The following is a 9,231-nucleotide window of genomic DNA, read 5'->3' as shown; positions in this document are numbered from 1 at the left end:
CCAAGGATGACACATTAGATCCTCTTCTGTTTCATGATTTGCATGCCAAGTCATGTGTTCAGAAGCTTGAGACGCATAAAGCCTTTGCAACCTAGGGATTAAGGGCAAGTAGAACATTTGTTTACATGGTCTACGCTTCTGATTACGACCTTGCCGCCTGTTAATCTTGTACCTAGGTTGGCTGCAGAATTTGCAAGATTCTGCATTTTCATCATCTCTCCAATATAACATACAACCCATACTACATACATCAATCCTTACAACTGGAAGACCTAAATTATCCACTAGCTTTTTCATATCGTAAAAGTCACTTGGCATGATGTTATCACGAGGCATTGTTTCCCGCATTACTTCAACAAAAGAGTTGAAGCAATCCACGAACACATTATGCTCGCCTTAATATTTACGATCTTGCTATCACGATACCTTTGTGTGGTTGTCACGCCCATAAAGGTTCATCCGCATTTTTCAACTCTTCCCATAACCAATTAGATTGAAAAGTTCCATCACACACATTCTCATCAAAACCTGTAACTCCTGTCTCTTCCAATTGTGATGCATAACTAGTTCCCACTTGTTCAAGTGGAGGAGTTAAACTAGTACTTGCATGATTCGATTCTGGAAAAAAATTATGGCCTGCTTCATCAAACACCATCCCCTGATATGGATTCAATTGGTCATAATAGCTACATTCTTCCCTAACAAACATTTGGTCGCTTCTTCGATATCCGTCATCAGATATAAATGGTTCACCATGATAAGTCCAATTATAATAGTTCGGAGTAAACCCGAATCTACAAAGATGTTCTCTAACTATGTCAATGTCTTGAAATTTTCCATTACTGCACTTTCTACATGGACACCTTAACTTATTTCCATCCATGAACTCATATTTATTACTAGCAAAGTCCAAAAATAGTTCCACCCCGATTTGAAACTCATCGGTCAATCCTTAACGTCCAGGTAGGTTCTTATTATACATCCAACCCCTATCTCTTTGCATTGTGTCTGTATAAAAATAAAAAAATTCTCGTACAATATTAAAAATATCATATCTATTGTTTAATATTGTTAATTAAAACCATAAAATTCTAACAATTACAATTTTCTTTTTTACGAAATAATTACTTTCAACTTGAAAAAAATGAAAAAATTACCATGTCAAGAAAACTTACCAAGTATTTGACTGAAACTTTTGTAGTAGAAAGTGGTCTATTTGATGAGAATTGCAACGTTCACTTGGATTGCGAGACCTTCAAATAGACACCTACTTGAAATAAAAACAAATGACTTAAAATTAATTTTTTAATTATCTTTTATATTTTTCTCTCTTTTTTTTCTTTTTCTTTTTTTTTTGTCCTTTCTTCTTGGCCGGTCGCCGGTCCGGCGACCGGCGAGCTCGCCTGGGCAAGTTCTGGGCGACATCGAGCTCGCCGGCGGTGAGGCTGGCCCTGGCCGGAACCGGCGGGGCCGAGCTCGCCCAGAACTCGCCCGGATCTGGGCGAGCTCGAGCTCGCCGGCCATGGCAAGCTCGGCCCTCGCCGGTCTTGGCGAGGAGCCGGTAAGTCGCGGGCGAGCTCGAGCTCGCCGGCCATGGCGAGCTCGGCCTCGCCGATGCCGCGAGGGCCGGCCAAGCCGCCGGCGAGCTCGAGGTCGCCCGGATCTCGCCAAGTCCGGGCGAGCCGGAACTCGCCGGCCATGGCGAGCTCGGCCCTCGCCCGTCTGCCGGCGATGGCCGCCAAGCCGCCGGCGAGCTCGAGGTCGCCCGATCTCGCCGAGGTCAGGCGGGCCGGAGCTCGCCGCCGGCGAGCTCGCCCGGATCTCGCCCGGATCTCGGGCAAGCTCGAGCTCGCCGGCCATGGCGAGCTCGGCCCTCGCCGCCGGCGAGGGCAAGCCAAGCCGCCCGCTAGCTCGGCCCTCGCCGCGGTCGAGGCCAGCCGTAAGCCGCCGGGCGAGCTCGAGCTCGCCATGGCCGGCGAGGCCCGATCTCGCCCACATCCGGGCGAGCTCGAGCTCGCCGGTGCCGGCGAGGCCGCCTCGCCGTTGGCGGGCCGAGCTCGCCATGGCCGGTGAGCTTGGCCGGCGAGGCTAGCCCGCTTGTGCGTCGGCGAGGTTGACCGACGGCCATGGCCAGCCACGGACCTCGCCCCATGGCCGCGATCGGCCAAACCAAGTGAGGAAAGGAAAAAAATTTTAATAACACCAACAAATACAAATCCAGCGAAGAATAATTTTGCGATGAACCGTTTTCGTCGCCAATTATTCATGAAATTAGCCACGACACTTACCGGCGAAAAAGCTTTACCGAGATTGATTTGCGCGTGCACCGATAAGTAATTTGAGAGAAATTAAAGAGAGAGACGGAGAGAGAACAGCGAGGGGATAAGAGGAATCAGTCGACAGAGAGAAATTAGGGGTCGGGACAGATATCAAATACATCATTTTTCGTATTGTAAATTTGCCACGAATAAAATTCGTCGGAAATTTCCGACGAAAATTTTTTCGTCGCAAAAATTCGTTGGAAATTTGCGCCGAAAAAAATTTCGTCGCAAAAATTCATTGGAAATTTGCGACGAAAAAATTTTCGTTGGAAATTTGCAACGAAAAGTTCCACGAAAAATAAAATCGTCGGAAATTTCTGACGAAAAGTGCTTCGTCGGAAATTTTTCGTCGGAAATTTCCGACGATTTTATTTTTCATTGGAATTTTCGTTGCAAATTTCCAACGAAAATTTTTTCGTCGGAAATTTTCGTCGGAAAAACCCGGTTTTTTTGTAGTGTACATTGGCTCAGAATGGGAGCACAACAATCCGAGTTGCAACACTAGCTCCACCTCCTTCGCCACAAAGTCCACACCTAAATGTTAGAAATTAAACCAAATTTGTTGATACTTGTTTCCTTTTTTGAGTCTGTTCGTATTTCCATATTTTGATTTTTCATATATATTGTGAGATATTGTTTCTAGTTATATTTTAGGAAAGTTTCCTAAGTCAATTAGATTTCCTAACTAGAATAGGTTTCCTAGAAAGAGGTTTCCTATTTCGAATCAAACTATGGCCTATATATAGTCTATTTCTCTTGTAATTGAGACATGCAATAGAAAGACGCGAATTGCGATTGTTTCACTTTCAAAAATTTCTTTCATCAAATCAATATTATTGCCACGCTTCTGACGCTCAACAAATTGGTATCAGATCTTACGGTTCGTGAACATGGCCTCAACGAACAATCAACTTCCTCTTCAATACCCTCGTCTTACCAAAGAAAATTATGGTAACTGGGCTGTTAGAATGAAAGCTCTACTCGGCGCGTACGGTGTGTGGGAACTTGTTAACATTGGCTATGATGAGCCTGAGGATGAAGCCACGTTGAACCAGAACCAGAGGAATGCTTTGGAGAAGGTTCGAACGAAAAATCAATATGCCCTATCGATTATCTATCAAGTGTTAGATGATTCCATGTTCGAAAAAGTTTCGAACGCTAACACCGCTAAAGAGGCATGGGAGATTCTTCAAAACACACATAAAGGAGTTTAGAAAGTTCAGAAGATTCGCCTTCAAACCTTAAGAGGCGAATTCGAGGTAATTCACATGAAAGAATCTGAATCGATTACTGATTATTTCACGAGAATTTTGGCAATTGTTAACCAGATGAAAAGAAACGGAGAAGACGTTTCCGATGTTCGTGTTATTGAGAAAATACTTCGGTCCTTAGACAAGAAGTATGATCATATTGCGGTTGCAATTGAAGAATCCAAAGACTTGGATGCCATGACGATTGATGAACTTATGGGTTCATTACAAGCCCATGAAGAAAGATTGAGAAAGAAAAAGATTGAGCCGGTGGAGGAAGTTCTCCAAACGCAATTGACCATTCGAGATGAGAAGGAGCAAAGAAGAGATCCCGTACAAAATCGCGGGACAAATCAAGATCGTGATCGAGGTCGTGGCCGAGATCACTTTCAAGGAAGAGGTCGCGGACGAAGTAGAGGAGATCCTGCTCGAAGTGATGGAGGATACCAGTATCAAAGAGGTATTCGTGGAAGAGAAAAGAACTCGACAAGCCAATGGTATGATAAATCTACAATCCAATGTTATCATTGCAATAAACTTGGCCATTATGCTTCTAACTATTGGAACAAAGAAAGTAGCAGAGCAGACGAAAAAGCGAATTTGGTAAATAATGCTGATCAAGTTCTCTTATTGGCATTTAAAGAAGATGAAGAAGGTCAAAGCAATACGTGGTATTTGGATACCGGCGCAAGTAATCACATGTGTGGGAGAAAGGAGATGTTTGCCGAGTTAGATGAGACAATTAAAGGGAATGTCTCATTCGGTGATAACTCTAAAATTCTTGTCGAAGGGAAAGGTAGAATTTTGATTCGCTTAAAGAATGGTGCACGTCAGTTTATTACTAATGTTTATTATGTTCCAAAAATGTCAAGCAATATCTTGAGTTTGGGATAACTTCTGGAGAAAGGTTATATTGTTCATATGAGAAATCTTAATCTTATGTTGAGAGATCGAAATAATAAACTGATTGCAAATGTGAAGATGTCTCGATGTCTAAAGGCATGCGTAGATGATCCTTCATGGTTGTGGCATTTGAGGTTCGGCCATCTCAATTTTGGCGGACTCAATTTGCTTTCTCGCAAGAAGATGGTTTATGGCTTACCACATATTGATCATCCCGATCAATTATGTGAAGGGTGTGTTATCGGTAAGCATTCCAGAACTAGCTTTCCGAAAGAGGCGACTTATCGAGCGAAGAAGCCGCTTGAGTTGATTCATTCAGATTTGTGTGGCCCGATCAATCCTCACTCATATGGTAATCATCGATATTTTGTTACTTTTATTGATGATTTTACTCGAAAAACTTGGGTGTATTTTTTAAAAGAAAAAACAGAAGTGTTTGATATTTTCAAACAATTCAAGAACCTGGCTGAAAAGGAAAACGACTATTTTATCAAGGCTTTGAGGACTGATCGTGGTGGAGAATTCACCTCAGCCATATTCAACAAATTCTGTGAAAATCATGATATTCGGCGTTTCTTGACGGCCCCGTATTCTCCTCAACAAAACGGTATGGCTGAACGGAAAAATAGAACCATTCTTGATATGGTTCGAAGCATGTTGAAGAGCAAAAATTTATCCAAAGAACTTTGGGCTGAAGCTGTTTCTTGTGCCGTCTATCTTCAAAATAGATGTTCTACGTATGGACTTGAAGGCGTAACTCCACAAGAGGCATGGACCGGGAGAACACCAAGTGTTTCGCACTTGAGAATTTTTGGGAGCATTGCCTATGCTCATGTCCCTGATCAAAAAAGATCAAAACTTGAAGATAAGAGCAAAGAGCTCATCTTTATCGGGTATGACTCATCATCCAAAGCTTATCGATTATTTGACCCTAACACTTTGAAAGTGTACGTAAGTAGAGATGTCAAGTTTGATGAAGATGGAATGTGGGAAGAAAATCCAAAAGAAGAAGCGAATGTTCGTGGTGATCAAACGGAGTTGAAAGATCAACCTTCACCTTCTTCTCCAACATCTTATTCAAGTTCATCAACACCATCCTCTTCAAATAGTGTCGATGAACCGCTAGTCCCAAGATCAAGAAGATTGTTTGAAATTTATGAAGCTACCGAAGAGCTTCATCTTATATGTCTTCTTGCAGATTATGAACCACTTGCTTATGATGATGCGGCCAAAGAAGAAAAGTGGAGGAAAGCCATAAATGAAGAAATTGAAGCCATCGAGAAAAATCAAACATGGGAGCTTGCTAATCTTCCGAAGGACAAGAAATCAATTGGTATTAAATGGGTGTACAAGGCCAAGAAGAATGAGAAAGGTGAAGTAACAAGGTACAAAGCTAGATTAGTCGCGAAAGGGTACAGCAAAAAGCCGGAATCGACTATGATGAAGTTTTTGCCCCTGTCATCCGTATGGAAACGATTAGATTGATTATTTCCATTGCTGCTCAAAATAATTGACGGATTTATCAAATGGATGTCAAATCAGCATTCTTGAATGGCATCCTTGAAGAAGAAATTTATGTTGAACAACCCGAGGGGTTTGTTGTGAAAGGTCACGAAGACAAAGTGCTAAGGTTGAAGAAAGCTCTATATAGGCTTAAACAAGTACCGAGAGCATGGAATTCCAGAATTGATGCATATTTCAAGGCGAATGGATTCTCTCAATGTCCATACGAGCATGCGCTCTATTTGAAGCAAGAAAAAGGTGATATTCTACTCGCTTGTTTATATGTTGATGATCTTGTTTTTACATAAAATAATTCGGCGATGATTGATGCTTTTAAGGCATCGATGGTGAAAGAATTTGAGATGACAGATAATAGTCTCATGAATTATATCCTTAGTATCGAAGTGAAGCAAAGTGCCGATGGGATTTTTATTTCCCAAAAAGGATATGCAGAAAATATCCTTGAAAAATTCAACATGAAGAATTGTATACCGGTCAATACACCAATGGAGTGTGGAACCAAGCTTTCGAAGTTTGATGATGGTGCCGATGTTGATTCGACATATTATAGAAGCTTGATTGGAAGTTTGAGATACTTGACATGCACGAGACCGGATATTATGTATAGTGTTGGAATTGCGAGTCGATACATGGAGAAGCCGAAATCATCTCATTTTAAAGCTGCAAAGAGAATATTTCGGTATATCAAAGGTACTATTTCTCATGGTTTACACTATTATTGCTCTGAATCTTTCAAACTTAGAGCTTATTCGGATAGTGATTATGGTGGAGATATCGACGATCGAAAAAGCACCACGGGATTTGTATTTTTCTTGTGCGATACTGCTTTCACGTGGTCATCAAAGAAGCAATCAAGTGTTACTCTGTCGACATGTGAAGCTGAATATGTAGCTGCATCTTCATGTGTTTGTCATACAATATGGTTGAGAAGACTACTCAAAGATATTCTTATGGAGCAGAAGAAAGCAACGGAGATTTTTGTTGATAATGTTTCTGCTATTGCTTTGGCGAAAAATCTAGTTTTTCATGAACGAAGTAAACATATCGATGTTCGATATCACTTCATCCGAGAACAGGTTAAAGAGAATGAAGTTGAAGTATTACATGTGAAGACCAGAGATCAAGTAGCGGATATTTTTATTAAATCTCTCGAGATCGATGCTTTTCGAAAGTTCAAGAGCTTGCTTGGAATGATCGATGGAAGAGAATTTGGTTTAAGGGGGAGTGTTAGAAATTAAACCAAATTTGTTGATACTTATTTCCTTTTTTGAGTCTGTTTGTACTTCCATATTTTGATTTTTCATATATATTGTGAGATATTGTTTCTAGTTATATTTTAGGAAAGTTTCCTAAGTCAATTAGATTTCCTAATTAGAATAGGTTTCCTAGAAAGAGGTTTCCTATTTCGAATCAAACTATGGCCTATATATAGTCTATTTCTCTTGTAATTGAGACATGCAATAGAAAGACGCGAATTGCGATTGTTTCACTTTCAAAAATTTCTTCCATCAAATCAATATTGTTGCCGCGCTTCTGACGCTCAACACTAAATTCGAATCTCTTGACTCTAGAATGTCACCCTTATCCCAGCAAGAAAACACTCAGTCCACCAATATCACGTCCTCCTCCACCCGAGCCTCGATGGGCCTCCTACCACAAGCAACCTCGAGCAAAAATGCCCCAAACGCAAAAACATCCATGCTCGTAGTGGCCCTAGCAGTTCGAGTGTTCTCCGGGGCCAGATATCCAAGAGTTCCCACCACATGGGTGGTTTGACGATCTGTATCGTGATCGTGTAGTCTTGAAAGCCCGAAATCTCCTAACCTGCCATTTAGTTCTAAATCAAGCAAGATGTTGCTAGCTTTGATATCCCTGTGAATCACTACTTGTTCCCATCCTTCATGGAGATAAGAGACTCCATATGCAACACCTTTGATCACTCTAAATCTTTGGCTCCAATTGAGGGTCACCTTTGGTTGGTTATAGAGGTAATTGTCTAGGCTTCCATTTGGCATGTAGTCATAAACCAACAGCAGCTCACCCTTCTGACGGCAGTATCCGAGAAGCGTCACAATGTTCCGATGACGAAGCTGACCAATACTAACAATCTCAGCGATGAACTGTCTCGTCCCTTGCCTCAATTCATGAGAAATCCTCTTCACCGTGATCTCAGTTTTTGAGGTGGGTAATACCCCTTTATAAATTTACCAAATCCACCAGCTCCCGATAGCTCCTGATCCCTGAACAGCCTTGTGGCAACATAGAGATCTTTATACTTGAATCTCTGCGGACTATAGTCGCGCCCCCAATCCTCGAGAACCTCTGCAAATTTCCTTCTTTTTCTTATTGCATAAGCCACAGCAAAGACTAGTATTGACAGAAAGAACAAACATAAGAAAGGCAGTCCAGTACTGAGAGGAATGGATTTCTGCTTCTTTTTCATATGGGGTAATCTAGGAAGTTGAGACAAATCAAGCCTTTGAGCTTGTCCATTTACCTTAAAGCTCCATCCGAGGATATAATGAGAAGCTGAGAGCAAGCCGGTTGAGGAAGAGAACCCAACGTACATGGTCTCCTTGAAGATCGTCGAGAGATTGAAGGACAGAGACAAAAGGGGAGTGTTCGGTTTGTCGACATTGACCGGAGCTACTGTGACCCTGATTTGTTTCTGCATACCATCATAATCCACCCAAACTTGCATCGCTTTACCACTACTCAGACTCAAGTTTCTGAAGCCTTGAATGTTGTTTTCAGTGTATCCAGCAGGGGAAGATTTGACAGAGTCCAGCCCATTGACATCGATCCCCACATGGTTGTCGTTGATATCATGGATTTCGTTGTTCTGAATCGTGTCAAATTCCACCGCAAAAATGTGGTTCGTGGCGTTGCCATCGTTTGTTTCATTGAAGAGACCAAAGTAATAACTAGGCCGAGCTCCGGGAAATTCTCTACGAGGAGCTATCACGACGATGAACCCAGGACCGCCCAGAGCTGGATATTTGGGAATTATAGCGAAGACGAATGTGGTGGAGAACGAGTGGACAGCACCATCGGATGAATTCTTGAACGTGATGGGGTCCGGGTAGAAGGCATGACTCACCTTCTGTTTGGTCCCATTGGTCAACTTCAGGAGACCATTGCCAGTGAGTACAGCTAAACCATCGAGGCTCATATTCGCAGGCCGGAAACTATTGCACGTGAAATCGCGGATTTTGTGAGTCAGTGCGGTATTT

General features: G+C 42.1%; 1 pseudogene; it reads right to left on the bottom strand.

Annotated features, from left to right (window-relative positions):
- Nucleotides 1-7,561: 7,561 nt before the first annotated feature.
- On the bottom strand, nucleotides 7,562-9,184 carry LOC115669674 (L-type lectin-domain containing receptor kinase IV.1-like; annotated as a pseudogene).
- Between the last annotated feature and the right edge of the window lie 47 nt (nucleotides 9,185-9,231).

Source organism: Syzygium oleosum, unplaced genomic scaffold (genome assembly GCF_021117445.2).
Source record: "Syzygium oleosum isolate NSW1041296 unplaced genomic scaffold, Sole_v2.1 Sole_v2.09, whole genome shotgun sequence".
NCBI lineage: Eukaryota > Viridiplantae > Streptophyta > Magnoliopsida > Myrtales > Myrtaceae > Syzygium > Syzygium oleosum.
The sequence above is the reverse complement of the archived record's forward strand: the minus strand, read 5'-3'. Positions and strand labels throughout refer to the sequence as shown.